Source organism: Saccopteryx leptura, chromosome 1, assembly GCF_036850995.1.
Source record: "Saccopteryx leptura isolate mSacLep1 chromosome 1, mSacLep1_pri_phased_curated, whole genome shotgun sequence".
NCBI lineage: Eukaryota > Metazoa > Chordata > Mammalia > Chiroptera > Emballonuridae > Saccopteryx > Saccopteryx leptura.
The window spans coordinates 149,204,638-149,222,968 of record NC_089503.1 but is presented as its reverse complement, the minus strand read 5'-3'; the positions used below and the strand labels follow the sequence as shown (position 1 = coordinate 149,222,968).

General features: G+C 43.8%; 1 protein-coding gene and 1 pseudogene across 5 annotated transcripts in view; both read left to right on the top strand.

Annotated features, from left to right (window-relative positions):
• The first annotated feature begins 1,127 nt into the window (after nucleotides 1-1,127).
• GPBP1 (GC-rich promoter binding protein 1) overlaps nucleotides 1,128-18,331 on the top strand; it is a 91,122-nt gene continuing 73,918 nt past the window's right edge. For 4 of the 5 annotated variants that reach the window (XM_066377539.1, XM_066377518.1, XM_066377499.1 and 1 more), the window contains exons 1-2: nucleotides 1,128-1,319; nucleotides 2,037-2,994. The gene's annotated coding sequence lies outside the window, so the exon portion shown is untranslated. The remainder of the gene's footprint in view (nucleotides 1,320-2,036; nucleotides 2,995-18,331) is intronic. The other variant, XM_066377528.1, reaches the window with a different exon arrangement.
• LOC136390092 (U2 spliceosomal RNA) lies at nucleotides 17,844-17,981 on the top strand (annotated as a pseudogene).

Genomic DNA, 18,331 nt, shown 5'->3' with positions numbered 1-18,331 from the left:
TTTGATTCTAGGAAACTCGGATAAGTCAGTGGCTTTGAGAGCCCTGAATGGAAGGGGGAAGTGTTTTCCCACTGTGTATTTTTTGCCGGCCAGGTGCAAGCTAGGATTAAAGCTAATGGCCCACCAGTACTTGGCTCCCTTGTTTCATTACTATCTGTCAGAATCCAATGCAAACCTGCACAGGCCAGGCGGCTGTGATGGTAGCTGTGGCTACTGGCTTTACAGTGAAAAGTCTAGAGTTTGTTATTTTCTGGGTCCCCCCCCTCCATGCTCCCCCAGGCAGAGCTGATAGCTAACCTCCCGGTGGCCACGGAGTCCCTCCCTTGTAACCCACGTGACTACCGAGACATTCAGTTAAGTCGCCTGGGCGGTGCTGGGCCCAGACGCTGTCGGTTCAGCGCACACAGGACAGGGCCCGCCGGTGTGCAGCGGCCTCGGAGTCTGGGCTCAGCTCCCCAGACCGAGTGTCCCGCCTGCAGCACCCGCCTCCGCAAGCAAAGTCCGCGTGCACCTCTGCAAGCCGCCTGCGCTCCTCCCGCGCAGGGCCGCCCAAGCGAGCACGTGACAAGTCTGCCTCGCACGGCCCCCCAGAGCGCGGGAGGGACCCGGCCCAGCGGCGCCCCCCGGTTGCCCCAGCTTCCAGCGTCCCGGCCTCGCCCTCTGGGAAGCCCCAACATCTAGATCCCGGGCACCCGGGCGGGGAAATTGCGGGGTGAGAGCGGGAGGAGCGGTTCCTCTGGGAACGGCCGGGAATCCCCTTCTTCCCGAACATTCCCGATTGTCGAGGAAATGCACGTCAGCGGCAGGGGGTAATCCCCGACTCCAGCTGCTGCCGACGTCACCTCGCCGCGCCGCGCCCCCACCCGCCTCCGGGGCCTCCGCAAAGCCCCGCCTCCGGCGTGGCCCCCACCACGCCACGCCCCTCGCCTCCTACGTAGAGGGCGGAGCGTCTTGGGCTGAGGCGTGAGCGGCGGCTCGGGCCAGAAGGTTCTGCGGCTGAGGCGCTCCTCCTGATGCCCCGCCCAGTAGGTTCGTTCGCGGCGCTCCGTCCACAGTCGGGCTCCCTCCTCCTCGTCGTCGTCGGCGCCCCGCCTTCCCCTCCCTTCTGAACCTTCAGTTCCTTCCCCGCCTCGCCACCGTCGCCCATCTCGCGAGACTTGGCCCAGAACATTGCGGATCGGGTCGGCGCCATTTTGGGACGGAGACTGGTTGTGGGGGAGGGAAAAGCGGCAAAAGGGGATTATTCAAAGTACCGAGCGCCTCGTCCCGGGACCAAGCGCAGGCACCCCAGGCCGGGGGCACCTGTGGGGTGGCGGAAGGTAACGCGGTGTCTGGCGCGGCGCCGGAGTCGGGGCGCGTCGGGCCCGGGGATCGGGGCGGCGTTGGCGGCGTTCGGTGTCCCCGCGGACGGGGTGCGGGAGCCAGGAGCGGCCGGCGCGGGGCCTCCGGGGGTGGCGCGGATCCGGCCCGGCGCGGGGTGGGGTGGGGCGGCGGGGCGCGGATTGCGGCGAGGCCGGGCCGACCCTCTGCGCGCTGCCGCCCCCTCAGGCTCCGGGGCCTCTGCCGGGGCTCGGCCGCTGCCCGCTCCGGGCCCTGGGTTTGCGCGGGGGACGCGGCGGAGAAGCTGCGCGCTGCGTTCCGGGAGCCGGCGCGGCGCGCTGCCTCGCGGGGGCTAGGAAGGTGTCATCCGCTGCGTCCGCCTCGGCGGCCCTCACACCCGGCCGGCAGCGGCGTCGCGGCGGCCCTCGGACCCCGGCGGCGGGGCCGAAAGCGGGCGCGCACCTGTCCACCTGGGCGGGGGGCGCGTGCGGGCCTGCCGAGAGCGGCGCTGACGTCACCCGCGCCCCTTTCCCGGAGACTGAGCCCCCCGCCCCCACCCGGAGTCCCGGGCACTCGGACGGGGCACTCCGGGCCGAGCCCCGCAGACGCAGCCTTTCTCCACAGGTCCGCCCGCTGCTGGGTAACGTCTGGTTCCACCTCTTAACTCTCTGTAATTCAAGTTTTTTTTCCTTTTTTTAAAAAAATAACTTTTACAGGTGATCGAGTTACTCAAATACGAATAAGATCATCTAGGTTTCGTGCAAAAGGCCCCGGATCTTTCAAGTGGCCATTTTGGAATTACAATGTTTTTTGGGTAATTCTCGCCCCAGAAGTTCGTGAACAAGTGGCGAGAAGCGTCTCTGCAGTGAAGCCACCTGGACTGGCCAGCTCCGCCAGCCGCCCGGACGAGCAGCGGGGCGCGCTTCTGTGTTCGGGCTCCCGCGGATTATATAACCCGGTCTGGGCTGGAGCGGCCGGTGCCGCCCCCGCAGCCCCCCGCCGCGGTCGCGGCCTCACCGGCCCGGACGAGACGTCTGATTGGTGCGCGCAGTAGTTTCGGAAGCTTCCAATTACTATTCCAATAAGGGCTGTAGTCCCGTGGCGCTCTATCTTCACCCTCATTAAGATTTTGGGGGATTTTTTTTCTGACCTCAGCTCTTTTTTTCATGTCACAATGGGACAGGTTTCCTAAATGAAGACATTGGAAGAGTCCAGGGTTTTTTTCCTTTTATCTTTTATTTACGTGGACATTTAAGATGCTGCCGTTCCCCAGCAGCATGGTAGTGTTGAGATAGCTGTGTTTCTCGAAGTGCTGATGTTGAGGCATGCTCCTCAGATGTGAAATTTTCTTTTTGTTTTTGCGTTTTGGCTTATAAATCGGATATTTCATCTCCGAGCGGAATAAGGACACCAGGGACGAGTTCATGGAATAGTAAAGACTCATCTTGAATCCGAGGAACTTGGCAAATTCTGGAGATAGCCATATGAAAACTTTAAAGCAGAAGTATGGGTAGCTGACTTGAAGTGGTAACTCTATGTCAAATAGTCATAGGTTAAGTATCTTCAGAGAACTTGGATTTTATTTCAGAGGATACAAAATAAAAAAACAAACTGGAAAACACAAAGATAACAGAGAAAAACCCAACATCTTCCTGTGCGGTCCTGTTGGAATTTGTAAGTATATGTAGTGAGCAAGTCAAAGGATCGTTTGTAAAATGTAATGAGGGTCAGGTTTATTATCCCTGTTCTAGGAAGCCTTTCAGTTTTTCTCGTGGACAGTCTGAAAATAGCTATGAAGTTAGTTTAAATATAGAAAAAGTTAAGCTTTAAGAATATTTCATGTTAAACAGTCTAAATTTTAAGTTTTTGTGCACCTAAGTAAAAAAGTCCAGACTAAGTATAGTCGTTATTCTCTTTAGGCTTTATGGATTCATAGATTGGTAGGAAAAAAAAAAATCCAAGGAATTAATAATAAAGGGCTTGAGTTTTAATGTGGTATTTCGTGAAGTAGATTGTTTGAAAGAATAACATTTTAATCCATCATTGAAATTAAGGTTTTGAATCAATTTGTTGACGTGGTTTTATTTTGAATTATTCCTTAAGATTTTAGTTCCAAAAGGTCAAGTCATTACTAGGAACAAAAACTGAGGAACTGAGCAAGATGTATTAAGAACTTTCATCAACTTTTTTTTTTCTCCTAGGCAAGGTTGTGTTGGTTTAAGTTGGTAAAACTTTTAAAAAAAAGTTAGTGAATATTAATTGCTGTAATAGAAATGCTTTTGGCAAGTGAATTATCTTTTAATTATTTCACAAGATTGAATTGTGTTCTTAGTTACCATTATTTACTACATTTTTTTCAGTGAGTCAGGCACTCTAGTGTTTTTTAAAATAATTCACTAAAATTTTTAAAGCAGTTTATTAATTAGTGACACATTAATGTAGCCAAAATTAGAGTTTATTTCATTTAATTATCTTTCTGAGATAAAAGACTAATTTTTGAACACTTTGCCAAGATAGCCTATAACTTGTCAGCTGCTTATTTGTTTTGAAACAACTTTTTCTGCTGCACTGTTGAATCTTGCTAGCTTACTGTGAGCAGAAGTGTAACATTTGTTTTCTGATCTAAAATTGAGATGAGAGTTCAGTAATTCTCTCTGTTAAAATAGACTAGGTTATTTCTTTCTCTGTCAGAACTGTGTTGTATTTCTAATTGTGGTTCCACCTTGATTGATATAAAAATGTGGGGAGAAAATTTTTCTCCCTGCCCCTTTAGGGAGTCTATGTTTCATGTATTCTTGAATTTAATGGCTTTTCATGTTAATTGTCAAAGAATATGTGTCTCAGTTGTGATTAAAAGTAATTGGAAATGAATGACCTTTGTTCATAGACAGGAACCACATTTACCATTTGTGATTAATTTCCTTGAAATTGCTCCCATTGATGTTACCCCAAGTAGTAGTATCAGGCTCTAGATGACTCCAGAGACTAGGATTTTTTACTTTAATTCTTGAATAGAATAATTATGAACTTGAATTACAGCGATTGTTCAAGGACAGATTTACTTGAACATTTTGATAAATATTTTATTATTTTGGCATTGAAAAATAAAGTGTCAGTAGTAATTGTATCAGTAACTGGACTGCTGCTTATCCTCTATTAGTGTCTCTTTCCCTCATATTTTCCTTTTTTCCTTTTGCTATGGGTCTAAAAATAACAATCACAATGACTGACATTTATAGATGATTGTATCATGTGTGTACTTTACATGGTATATCTTAATTCTTAACCATATTCTAAGAGGGAAGTACTGTTATAGGGCATAGATGAGAAAATGAAGATGAAGAGAGACTGAGACTGGGAGAAAGTTAGGAACGAGGATAGGTTGGCATCTTGACCAAGTCTCCAAGCCCCATGCTCTTAATCATTATCCATATTTACACTGCTTGGTGAATGGATGCTTTTGTTTTTTCTTTTCATATACTGCTTCTCTTTGGTTTATCTTAAATTGTTTTTTTTTTTTTAATTTTTTTGTCTTTGGTTAATTTTAATTACTTTTTGGAGACAAGCTAAACAATAGCTTCTCTGGTTAATTTTGAATAGCTGTATGAGTGATAACTTTAGTTAACAAAACATTTAAAATGTGCTGTCAGATTTTATTGATCTCTTTCACCTGTCACCTCTTTGCACAGGTACAGAGCTAAGTACAGGTTTGCTTATTTTTTTTCCTCCAACTTTTTCTATACTTTAGAATTGAGAGTACTACATAAATTCTTGTGCTTAAAGCTGCGGACACTTTAGAATTGAGGAAGGGAGAAATAGTAGGAAAGTAAAGAGTAAAGGGCAATAATAGGGAAAGAACAGGAGTAAGCGGGAAGAAGAAAAATTGGGAGTTATGGAAAAGAAAAAGGACAGGATTCTAGTCTGAAAGTAGAATTAGGTCAGTGTCGAACCCAAACCCAGGCCAGGTGATCTAATTGTCTTTGATTCAGCCTCTTTTTCTGTTTTGTTTTGTTTTATTTTATTTTATTTATTTATAGAGAAAGAGTCAGAGGGATAGACAGGGACAGACAGACAGGAACAGAGAGATGAGAAGCATCAATCGTTAGTTTTTCGTGCGTTGCAACACCTTAGTTGTTCATTGCTTGCTTTCTCGTTTGTGCCTTGACCGCGGGCCTTCAGCAGACTGAGTAACCCCTTGCTTGAGCCAGCGACCTTGGGTTCAAGCTGGTGAGCTTTTTTTGCTCAGACCAGATGAGCCCGTGCTCAAGCTGGCGACCTTGGGGTCTCGAACCTGGATCTTCCGCATCCCAGTCCAACGCTATGTCCACTGCAGCTTGGTCCGGCTGTTTTAATTTTTAATGTTTTTTTTTTTTTTTTTTTTTTTAATTCATTTTAGAGAGGAGAGAGTGAGAGTGAGTGAGGGGAAGAGAAAGGAGGGAGGAGCAGGAAGCATGAACTCCCATATGTGCCTTGACCAGACAAGTGCAGAGTTTTGAAACAGCGACCTCAGTGTTCCAGGTCGACACTTTATCCACTGTGCCACCACAGGTCAGGCTGTTTTAATTTTTGATGAGAATGTTTAGGTGACATTTAGATCCAGGTAAGGGCAGTGATGTAGAAAATGGGGAATGTCTGGGAGTTAGAAGCATTTTGGGTTTAGGATTTGGAGTATCTAGTAAAAGGCCCATGCGACCTTGTATATTCATCTAATCTCTTTTGGCCTTAGTTCTTCATGAAACTGATGGAAATAATTTTTGTTAATTATGGAGTACAACATAGATGTAAGCTTTAATTCTAATATTTTAAGATCCTACTTCATTTTACATGTCAAATCAGTGTTTATCGTAGTCTCTGAAATTATTTTTTCCTTCCTCGTTTCTGTTAATGGCAATCGACACCTGCAGTATCACTCATGCCCTGCCTCCTCATTTCCGGTCTCATTTCTTTTTCTAGCTTGGTCCTTGACTAAGGAAGTCACCTGTTAACTTACCTTTTTGCTTTTAGTTTCAGTCTCTTCACCCTGTAACGAGTCTATGGCAGCCCTTGGGGTTGTGCATTTGGCATACTTACTAAGAGGAGTTTGGAAGGAGGTGTGTTCCCTCCCTGTCACCCTTTCCCTCCAGTGTTTTGTATGCCAGAGTTCCTAACAGGAGTTTCTTTGGCTGCATGGATAGGTGTGGGAAACAGAATGGTTTTAGAATTCTCTGGATTAGGTCATTTTAGGGATGCTTATGTATTTTTCTGGGGATCAGGTCCATAAATTTCAGCAGGACCCTCACTAGAGACAAACTTTTTAGAATTACTGAATTACTGATAAACCTTTAGTGGTTGGGTGATTTTTTTGTTTGTTTGTTTTTTGGTTTTTCCTTCCCCCAGTTTTACCTGCTTGCTTTTCTCCTTTTTAAAGTCAGCTGCCCCACCCAGCACTTACGGGCTTTTGCTTTTGATCCCTTCAAGTAATTGCTAGTTTCTGCATCTTTTTATGCAAGATACCCCACTCAGTTTCTTATTCTTGAGTCATCTTTCTGTTTACAGCTTGGTGAGTGCAGTGTTTCTGGTCTTTCATTTTCTGCCCTTTAATTCTGTTTTGAAATTATTTTTTAAAACCATACTTAAATATTCTTATACTTTTTTATTTTTAGCAAGAACAAGAATTTAATATCCTTAGTTGAATAGATTGTTTCCTTTGAAACTCAGAACTTGCAAATAAAATGGAAAATTTTCTGGAATAATTACCTTTACACATGCATACTAATGAAAGATTAGTTTGTTTTTCAGTGAATATAAATCTATCCTTTTAATTGAGTGAGTTTTAAAAAATAATAGATGTTTGTTTCACATTGTTTATGTGGGTAAGAGATTTGGGAGCAGATTAGCTGAATGGTTCTCCTTCCCTCCAGGTCTTTCATACAGTCTACCCCCTTTTAGCTGGTGTTCCCTGGGCAGGTAGGGAGATGCTAGCTAGTATCTGGTCTGGGGGATGGAGTTCATTACCCTTTGTGGGTCTCACTGTGCACCTACCTGTGTATCCCAGAGCAAGCGATGTGAGAAAAGAGGAGCGTAGTGCAGCGCCTCTTCTGACCTACCTGTTCTCAGAAGTCACATTTTTTTCACGAGAAGCAAGTTATTAAATCTTGGCTGTAATCAAGGGGAGTGGGATTAGACTCCACCTTCTCTCAAAAGAATTTGTGGACATATTAAAAACCACAATAGAAGGTTTCACAACCAGTAGTTGTCAACATAATTAGCCCCACAAATAGGAAGTTGACTATTTTCAGTTGAGAAGAAAGTATGTTTTAAATTTAAATGAATTTGGAAGGTTTAAATCTTTTTACCTTTCTAGCCGATATGAGGTGTGGAGGGAAGGACCCTCTCCCCTTCACACTAATCTTCCAATCAATGTAAGAGGGGAAATAAACATCAAATTGACCTTTTTTCTCCCACTTTTGTTCTTAAGTTAAAGCTGGGGACAGTGAGACAAGGAAGGGCCCAGGATAGAAGGAACAACAGAAGAGCCCAGGGGGCTGCTCTGGGTCACTGGGAAGTCAGAGACAAGGGGGCCTTTGAGTCAGGTCATGGAGTGAGTGTGGGACAAGCTGCCGCTGCCCCCTGCTCCCCTGGCTACACGTCTCATGGAGACTCTTAGAGTTTTGTAGATGCATGCCTGTGGGGGAAGAAAAGGAGGAATGGGGAAGGGAAAGGTGCGGGCATGCTCTTGAGAGGGAGACTGCGCTTAGCCACTTTTGAGTGGACAGTTCGGTGGCATTTAGTATATATATATTTTTTTGTATTTTTCCGAAGCCAGAAACGGGAGACAGTCAGACAGACTCCCACATGCGCCCGACCGGGATCCACCCAGCACACCCACCAGGGGGCGATGCTCTGCCCATCTTGGGGCGAGACTCTGCTGCAATCAGAGCCATTCTAGCGCCTGAGGCAGAGGCCACAGAGCCATCCTCAGCGCCCGGGCCAACTTTGCTCCAATGGAGCCTTGACTGCGGGAGGGGAAGAGAAAGACAGAGAGGAAGGAGAGGGGGAGGGGTGGAGAAGCAGATGAGCGCTTCTCCTGTGTGCCCTGGCCCGGAATCAAACCCGGGACTCCTGCACACCAGGTTGACGCTCTACCACTGAGCCAACCAGCCAGGGCCAGTGGCATTTAGTATATTCACATTGTTGTGCAACCATCACCACCATCCATCGCCTGCCCTTTTCATCTTTCCAAACTGAAACTCTACCCAGTTAGCGTTAACTCCCCATTTTTCTCCCTTTAGCCCCTAGTAATCACATTCAACTTTGTAGATCTATGAATTTGACTACTCTAGGTACCTCATGGAAGTGGAATTGTGTACTCTTTGGCCTCTTGTGACAGTCTAATTTCACTCATAATGCCCTTGAGGTTTATGCATGTTGTAGCAGATGTCAGAATCAGTATTTTCTTCCTTTTTAGACAGTAATCCATTGTATGTATGTACATACTACATTTTATTTCTTCCTCTGCTGATGGACAGTGGAGTTGCTTTCACGTTCAGGCTGTTTTTTTTTATTTTGTTTGTTTGTTTGTTTTTTTCATTTTTCCGAAGCTGGAAACGGGGAGGCAGACAGACTCCCGCATGCGCCCAACCGGGATCCACCGGGCATGCCCACCAGGGGGCGATGTTCTGCCCCCCCCCCCCCTGGGGCATCGCTCTGTTGCATCCAGAGCCATTTCAGCGCCTGAGGCAGAGGCCACAGAGCCATCCCCAGTGCCTGGGCCATCTCTGCTCCAATGGAGCCTGGGCTGCGGGAGGGGAAGAGAGAGACAGAGAGGAAGGAGAGGGGGAGGGGTGGAGAAGCAGATAGGTGCCTCTCCTGTGTGCCCCGGCCGGGAATCGAACCTGGGACTCCCACACGCCAGGCCAGCGCTCCACCGCTGAGCCAACCGGCCAGGGCCCAGGCTGTTTTGAACAGTGCTGCTGTGAACATGGGTGCACCAGTATCTGTGTGAGTCCCTGCTTTTAATTTTGATTGTACACTCAGAACTGGAATTGCTGGATCACATGGTAATTCTATTTAATCCATTGAGAAGCTGCCATATTGTTTTTCATAGTGGCTGCATCAGTTTTTAATTTCTGTCAGCAGTCCACAAGGGTTCCAGTTTCTCCACATCTTTTCCAACACTTGTTACTGTTTTGTGTTTTTGATAATAGCTGTTCTAATGGGCTTAAAGTGGTATCTCATTGTGGTTTTGATTGCATTTCCCTCATGATTAGTGATTAGTGATGTCTTTTTGTGTGCTTATTGGCCATTTGTATACCTTCTTTGGAGAAATATTTCATTCAAATCCTTTGCCCATTTTTAAAATCAGATTGTTTTTGTTGTTGAGTGGTAGGAGTTCTTAATTTTTTAGGTATCTGAATAATGAGTAGATTAAAAAAATTTTTTTTTTCCCATTGAATTTGTATTGGAGAGGGAAGGAAGCATCAACTCATTGTTTCACCTATTTGCTCCATTTAGCTGTGTCCTCATTGACTACTGCTCAAATGTGTCCTGACCAGGGTAGAACCCATGACCTCTGGTGCACTAGAAAGACACTTTATCTGCTGAGCCACCTGGTCAGGGTTAAGTAGATCCTAATAACCAATATTTATCAATGTTTACCATGTCCCAGGCAGTGTTGTACGTTTTTTAAGTATATTAACTAAGTCTCTCATACATACTTTGTGTGGGAAGGTCCTGTTGTTGTCCTCATGTTACAGATAAGAAAATGAAAGGAGAAGGTTTTAAGTTGTTTGCCAAGGTCACACAACCAGTAAGTGATAATTTCTGGACACATACCATATTTCCCTACGTATAAGATGCACATTTCCCCCCAAAATTTGGCGTCTAAAAACTGGGTGCGTCTTATACAGTGACTGTAGATTATTTTTACTTGCATTTCCCACTTATTTTAGTGCTCATTGTAGATGCATAAAACTTGAGTTCAGAAACTTTATGTAATACATTTTTTTTTTTCAAATTTCAGGCCCCAGAATTAAGGTGTGTCTTATACATAAGAGTGTCTTATGTTGTACATGGGGAAATACATTCTGAATGTGCAGTCTAGACTCCCTACTGTTATGTTCACAGAGTTTTTAAGGTGGTGATAGGAGGAAAGTAAAATACTGTACTGTTCTGTTTCAGGAACTTAGAAAATATTTTATTTTTAGCAACTAAATTTTTTTCACGGTGACTCAGTTATGACTTGTTTCTAATACATGCTTCACATGAGTTTGATTTCATTCAGGAATATTTTCCTTTTGGATCACTTCATAGCTAATATTTAAGCTTTTTTTTTTTTTTTTTACACAGAGACAGAGAGAAGGATAGACAGACAGGAACGGAGAGAGATAAGAAGCATCAATCAAGCCCTGGCCGGTTGGCTCAGTGGTAGAGTGTTGGCCTGGCTTGCAGGAGTCCCGGGTTCGATTCCCGGCCAAGGCACACAGGAGAAGCGCCCATCTGCTTCTCCACCCCTCCCCCCTCTCCTTCCTCTCTGTCTCTCTCTTTCCCTCCTGCAGCCAAGGCTCCATTGGAGCAAAGTTGGCCTGGGCGCTGAGGATGGCTCTATGCCTCTGCCTCAGGTGCTAGAATGGCTCTGGTTGCAGTAGAACCACGCCCCAGATGGGCAGAGTATCGCCCCCTGGTGGGCATGCCGGGTGGATCCCAGTCAGGCGCATGTGGGAGTCTGTCTGACTGCCTCCCTGTTTCCATCTTCGGGGAAAAAAAAAAAAAAAAGCATCAGTTTTTCATTGTGACACCTTAGTTCATTGATTGCTTTCTCGTATGTGCCTTGATGGGGGGAGGGTCTACAGCAGACCTAGTAACCCCTTTCTCGAGCCAGCGACCTTGGGTCCAAGCTGGTGAGCTTTGCTCAAACCAAATGAGCCCGCGCTCAAGCTGGCGACCTCGGGGTCTCGAACCTGGGTCCTTCTGCATCCCAGTCCAACGCTCTATCCACTGTGCCACCGCCTGGTCAGGCTTCATAGCTAATATTTATATACTGTTCTAATTTATAAAGTGCTTTTCCCTATTAGCATGTGAAATAAGTGGTCTTTCCTGTTAATGGTTTTAAGAAACTCAGTCTGAAATTGAATAATCTATACAACATCCTCAGCAAGTGACAGGGATAGAATATGAATTGTCTGTCCTTCTGTTACAGTTGACTCCCTCGTGTTGTAAGTAGTAGGAGCAGGGCTGTCCAGTGAGGTAACGGATGTGTTCCGTGTCTACACTGTTCATCGTGGCGATCACTAGCCAATACTGAGCATTTGAAATGTGTCTAGTGCAGACGAAGAACTGAATTTTAAATTTTATTTAATTTTAGTTTAGTGGACAGCACAACTCTTAGATCATTGGTATAGAATCCAGTCTGATTCATATGACTTTTATGTCAAGTACTTTTTAAAGTCCTCTTTACTATCCTGAAATAAAATATTATCCCACGCACATGAGATCATAGTAACACAACACCTGCAATAAAAGAGGAAAGGGAAGATGTAATTCAATATGTAATAGCACCGGTGTGACCATTCTAGAAGACAAACAACCCTCCCCTCCACAGATTTCCAAAATACTTTCTACACCTTATTTGTCCTCCCTTAAAAGAAATAAATGACCTGATGTTTAAGTACTTCTTTCCTTAAAAGAAGAAAAGTATCTTAGGCTGGTTAATAATACAGTCATTAATTAGTGCTTTTCCTTTTCTTCTCTAATATTTACTGTCAGTATAGTTGACTAAGCAGTTAGCCAACATTAAAGCTGTCCTGTTGTATAGTGATATGATATTCCTAGAAATGACCAAAAAGGAAAGTAAATTATTCGTTTCCTTCTACCAGAAATTGAAAGTAAAAGCCAACATCAAGTTTGGATTAGTGGGTGTGGTCCTTGATGAAGAGCAATTGTGATTAATTTGTTAATTCTCAGATTTCAGAAAATAAATTTGGGGTAAAAGTAATGTCAGCACATTTTTTTCGGTGCCTTTCACGTTATGGTGCATCACAGGTGTTGCATTTTTTTTTTTAAATAAACTGAAGGCAAGACGCTCTCCCAGCAAAATGATTGACTCGCCTATTGTGTACTCACTATTGGTGGTCTAGAGCTGACTCACATTATCTCCAAGGTGTGCCTGTATATGGGGAACACTATTAATCCTATGTTTTTACAGTGAACATTAACGTCTTTTAACAGTTTATAAATGAAAGTCTGTTAATTTTTTAATAGGGTATGAACCCACTTTTAAATTACATTTATTGAGGTATACATACAATAACTGTATTCTTTTTAGTGTGCAGTTTAAAGATTTTAGTCAAATCAGGTGTAACTTCACCGCAATGAGGATGTACAGCATGCTGATCGCCCTAGAAAGTTACCTTGTCGTCCGGTGTAGATAGTCCCTGACACTCACCCCCACTTCCTGGATACCATCGGTCTGTTTCTTGTTGGTAGTGTGTGGTGTTCTCCAGAAAGTCATGTATAGGGAATCCAACAGTGTGTAGATGTCTGTTTCTGCCTTCTTTCATGCATGTTTCACATATTATAATTCTTCCTTTTAATTGCTAAGTAGTATTCTGTTGTGTGGATATACAACTTATCCATTTTCCGGTTACCAGACAGTTGTTTTTTTCAGTGTTTGTCTACTCTGAATAAAGTATCTGTAGACATTGCGTACAAAACTCTATGTGAACGAATATTTCCACTGGTCTTGGAAGATATCTAGGAGTGGAATTGCAGGGTCATATGAATTGTGTGCCTTGAATTCTGCTAAAAACCTGCCTACACTTTTCTAAAATGAACTGTTTGGCATTCTTACTGCATTCTTGCCAGTATTTGGTATCATCAGTTTTTTAATTTTAACCATTCTAGTTAACTTCTAGTTTGAATTTGTATTGTAGTTTTAATTTGTATTTCCCTAATAATGATGCTGAGCACCTCTTCTAATACGTTTTGGGAAAGTGTTCAAATATTTTTCCATATAAAAAAACTCAGCTGTCTTATTAAGCTGAATTCTTTACGTACAGGGTGGGGCAAAAGTAGGTTTACAGTTATGAGTATGTGAAACAATTTACTCTTGTATTATTATTTTCTATGCGAACAAGTATATACCTACTTTTGCCCCACCCTGTACTTGGATACAAGTATATCAGACAAATGTTTTGCAAATAATTTCTTCTGGTCTGTGTTTTATCTTCATTTTCTTTTTTGTATTTTTCTGAAGTTAGAAGTGGGGAGGCAGAGAGGAACTCCTGCATGTGCCGGACCGGGATCCACCCAGCATGCCCAGCAGGGGTTGATGCTCAACCCATCTGGGGCATTGCTTCGCTGCATCAGGAGCCATTCTGAGACGGAAGCCATGGAGCTATCCTCATTGCCCGGGCAAACTTTGCTCCAATGGAGCCTTGGATGTGGAAGGGGAAGAGAGAGAGAGAAAGGAGAGGGGGAAGGGTGGAGAAGCATATGGGTGCTTCTTTTGTGTACCCTGACCAGGAATCGAACCCAAGACTTCACACGCTTGGCCGATGTTCTACCACTGTGCAAGCCGGCCAGGGTTATCTTCATTTTCTTTCTTTTTTTTTTTTAATTTTTTATTATTTATTTTTTACAGAGACAGATAGTGAGTCAGAGAGAGGGATAGACAGGGACAGACAGACAAGAACGGAGATTGATGAGAAGGATCAATCATTAGTTTCTCATTGCACGTTGCAACACCTTAGTTGTTCATTGATTGCTTTCTCATATGTGCCTTGACCGCGGGCCTTCAGCAGACCGAGTAACCCCTTCCTGGAGCCAGCGACCTTGGGTTCAAGCTGGTGGGCTTTTCCTCAAACCAGATGAGCCCACACTCAAGCTGGCAACCTCGAGGTCTTGAACCTGGGTCCTCTGCATCCCAGTCCGACGCTCTATCCACTGCGCCATCGCCTGGTCAGGCTATCTTCATTTTCTTAACAGTGTCTTTTGAACAGAAGTTTTTAGTTTTGAAGTAAAATTGGTTAACTTTTTCTTTCATGGTTTGTGCTTTATTGTCCTAGGAAATCTTTGCTTGACCCCTAATCACAGGATTTTCTCCTGCTTTCTTGTAGAAATTTCATAGTTTAGCTCACATTTATAGGTCAGTGGCCCATTTTGAATAATTTTTTTTTGCATGTGGTGTGAAGGAAGGGTTGAGGTTCTTTTTTTTTGTTTGATATAGATGTCGAGTTGTCCCAGTTATATTTGTTGAAAGGACAGTTTCCCATTTAATCACTTTAAAATACTTCTCAAATCAATTCACCATATATATATATGTATGTGGAACTTTTTTATTTTTTTTACAGAGACAGAGTCAGAAAGAGGGATAGACAGGGACAGAGAGATGAGAAGCATCAATCATTAGTTTTTAATTGCGCATTGCAACACCTTAGTTCATTGATTGCCTTCTTATTTGTGCCTTGACCGTGGGCCTTCAGCAGACCGAGTAACCCCTCACTCAAGCTGGTGACTTCGGGGGTCTTGAACCTGGGTCTTCCACATCCCGTTCCGATGCTCTATCCACTGCGCCACTGCCTGGTCAAGCAATGTTAGCTAATTTTTACTTGAAAATAATACTGGAAAATATATACCAGCATTTCTATATATTGTGAAAGAGAAAGGAGGGACAAATGTGTGAACTTCTGTACTATAACACATTGATCCAACAGTAGATGGAGGAGTCTTACCTCTTCAGCTAGTCTGGTGGTGATGTTTATCGCCTCAGCAGATGGTTAAGTGCCTGCTTTTTGCCTGCACTGCTCTTTCATTGGTGCTGGGCGTTTATAGCAAACAAGGCAAAAATGTAAGATCGTGTGGTTTGTCTGCTCTGAAGTTCTGTGAATACAGAGTAAACAGAACCCTTGAATTCTGAATCATGGAGCAGGTTATGGAACCCTTGCACAAGGGGACGATTGACTAAAGCTGTAAAAGAGTAGAACCTTGAGGCTGTCAGTGAGTGACAGCAGGTGAGGGCTGAGAACAGCATCTCAGGGAGCGCTGGCTGCGCTGGGAAACCACCTCAAGTAGAATTCACCTGGTAAGGTATCTCAAGGAGTTTCCAATGCAAGCTTAGTTGCGTTCAGTTTTTACCTACCATTCAACTGGTGGTTTCAGAGTTTTCACACAAATTACTCTTTGTTCTCTTCCCCCATTAATAATATGAGTTCCTTTTGTAGGAACTCAGAAGTGGAGAAAAGTGATTGGAAATGCTTTTACCTTAGTCTTTTAAATTAACCTTCCAAGAATCAAATTTGATGTGAGGACAAAGTCTCTTTGTGACAAAGTTGGCTAGATTAGTGGAAAGCCAGTTGTGACTGCAGTGGTAGTTCACACTACTTGCCTTTTTTTTTTTTTTAAACAGACAGAGAGAGAGTCCGAGAGAGGGATAGATAGGGACAGACAGACAGGAATGGAGAGGTGAGAAGTATCAATTATTAGTTTTTCGTTGTGACACCTTAGTTGTTCATTGATTGACTTCTCATATGTACCTTGACTGCAGCCCTTCAGCAGATCGAGTAACCACCTCCTGCTCGAGCCAGTGACCTTGGGCTCAAGCTGGTGAGCTTTTGCTCAAACCAGATGAGCCCTCGCTCAAGCTGGCGACCTCGGGGACACACTATTTGTCTTTTACCCGCCTAGGAGATTGAGAAATGTATTTTGTATAGTTTGACCTAGCTGTAGCTCACAACAATGCCTGACAGGAATTACTTCAGTACCTGTTACTGAAGCTGATATTTATAAGGTAAAAAAATCTCTAATTTGTGTATCCTGGGTTATTTACAATATGCATATGTGTGTAGTGCTTAAGAATTTCAGCTGCCACTGATTAGTACTGTGTGACCTTAGGAACTAAATAACTTGTTTTTCTTGTTTTGAAGAAAGATGATATCAACCTCTTGGACTAGTGAAGACTGAGTGAGATAATATTTGTAAAGCCCTAAGCAAATTGCCTAGCTCAAGGTGTGTGTGTTCACCATATATTTAGCTATTGTCTTGATAACCATTTATGTCTTTAAGGTACTTGAATTTCCAAATCTTCCATTTTATATCAAGGATCCTATCTCTGTAAGCACTCTTGGTGAACTGACTTGCTTATAGGGTTAGGTTAATTATATAATTCCCCTGTTGAAACTTGTTTGATGCTCTTGATAACATGGCTTCAGAAAAAGTTGTATTATGTCAAGAATTTGAACATTCAGGAAATGGTATAAAGTTGAGTGAGATTAAAGAAGATTTAAAATTATTTTAAATTTTTATTGATTGATTTTAAAGAAAGGAAGGGTGAGGAGGAGAGGGAGAGAAACATCAGTTTGTTCCATTTATTTATGCATTCATTGGTTGATTCTTGTATGTGTCCTGACTGGGGATCAACCTGAAACCTTGGCATACCTGGATGATGCTTTAATGAACTGAGCCCCATGGCAGGGGTAAAAGTATTTTTAATATACACACCCAGTACAGATTACAAAAAATATAAGGGTTTTTAAAGAAAACTCGTCCATTCACTCCTGTTGTCAAGCAGTGTTCTTATCTCAAGAAACCAGTTAGTTTTCAGTGTATGTATTTTTCCAGAGGGCTCTTATTATGTAATGTTATCTTTTTCTTCCCAGTAGAAATAGTAGCATTAGGTTCACCCTTGCTATAGCATTTTTTACTTAAGGAAATATCTTGAAAGGTTATTCCAGATTAATAATATGTGTAAAGCTACCATGTTCTTTTTATTGGCTGCATTGTACAGTAGTCTGTTTAACCAGAACATCTTGATACATGGTACATTGTGTGTGTGGTTTTTTTTAAAACAAGAATGAGCAATGCTAGTGATTATCCTTGTAAATGTGGAGCACATTACTTTAGGTGGAATTTCTCAGTATAACCCTGAGTGCTCTGCCAAACCACTTTCCTTTTTTTTTTTTTTGGTATTTTTCCAAAGAGAAGCAGGGAGGCAGTCAGACAGACTCCCGCATGTGCCTTACTGGGATCCACCTGGCACTGGCATGCCCTCCAGGGGGTGGGTGATGCTCTGCCCATCTGGGGTGTTGCTCTGTTGCTGCTGGAGTCATTCTAGAGCAGGGGTCCCCAAACTTTTTACACAGGGGGCCAGTTCACTGTCCCTCAGACCGTTGGAGGCCGCCACATACAGTGCTCCTCTCACTGACCACCAATGAAAGAGGTGCCCCTTCTGGAAGAGCGGCGGGGGGGGGGGCCCCCCCGGAGGATAAATGGCCTCGGGGCTGCAGTTTTGGGACACCTGTATTTAGAGCCTGAGGCGGAGGCCATGGAGCCATCTTCAGTGCCCGGGGCCAACTTTGCTCCAATGGAGCCTTGACTGTGGGAGGGGAAGAGAGGACAGGAAGGAGAGGGCGAGGGGTGGAGAAGCAGATGGGCGCTTCTCCTGTGTGCCCTGGCTGGAATTGAAGCTGGGACTTCCACACACCGGCCGACGCTCTACCACTGAGCCAACTGGCCAGGGCCTCAAACCACTTTCTAAAGAGGTATTATACATCGCTTCTTGGCCTTTTGACTAAGATCAAGTGTAGTATCTAAAGAGGTATTATACCAACTTAAATTTTCTGTACTAATCAGGTATCAGACTTCTTAGGTGCTTTGCCTTTTTTTTTGAATAAGAATGAAAAATTTTCATATATAAGATCCTTTTTGTGAATTGTTTATATATATATATATTTGTGTGTGTGTGTATGTGTGTGTGTGTGTGTTTGTGTGACAGAGTCATAGGGACAGACAGACAGGAGGGGAAAGAGATGAGATGCATCAATTCTTTTTTTTTTTCTTTTGGGTAAAAATATATTTCCCCCCACTTTATGTCTTGGCACTAGTGATATATGCATATATTACCTGTCCAACACTCCTACCTTAACAGACACCAAATTACTGAGCACGTTTGCAAAGTGATGATTACTTTCATACTTGAAAAAATGATATGCTTCACATCAATACAATTATTTTAGTTTTTTTTTTTTTAAAGATAAGT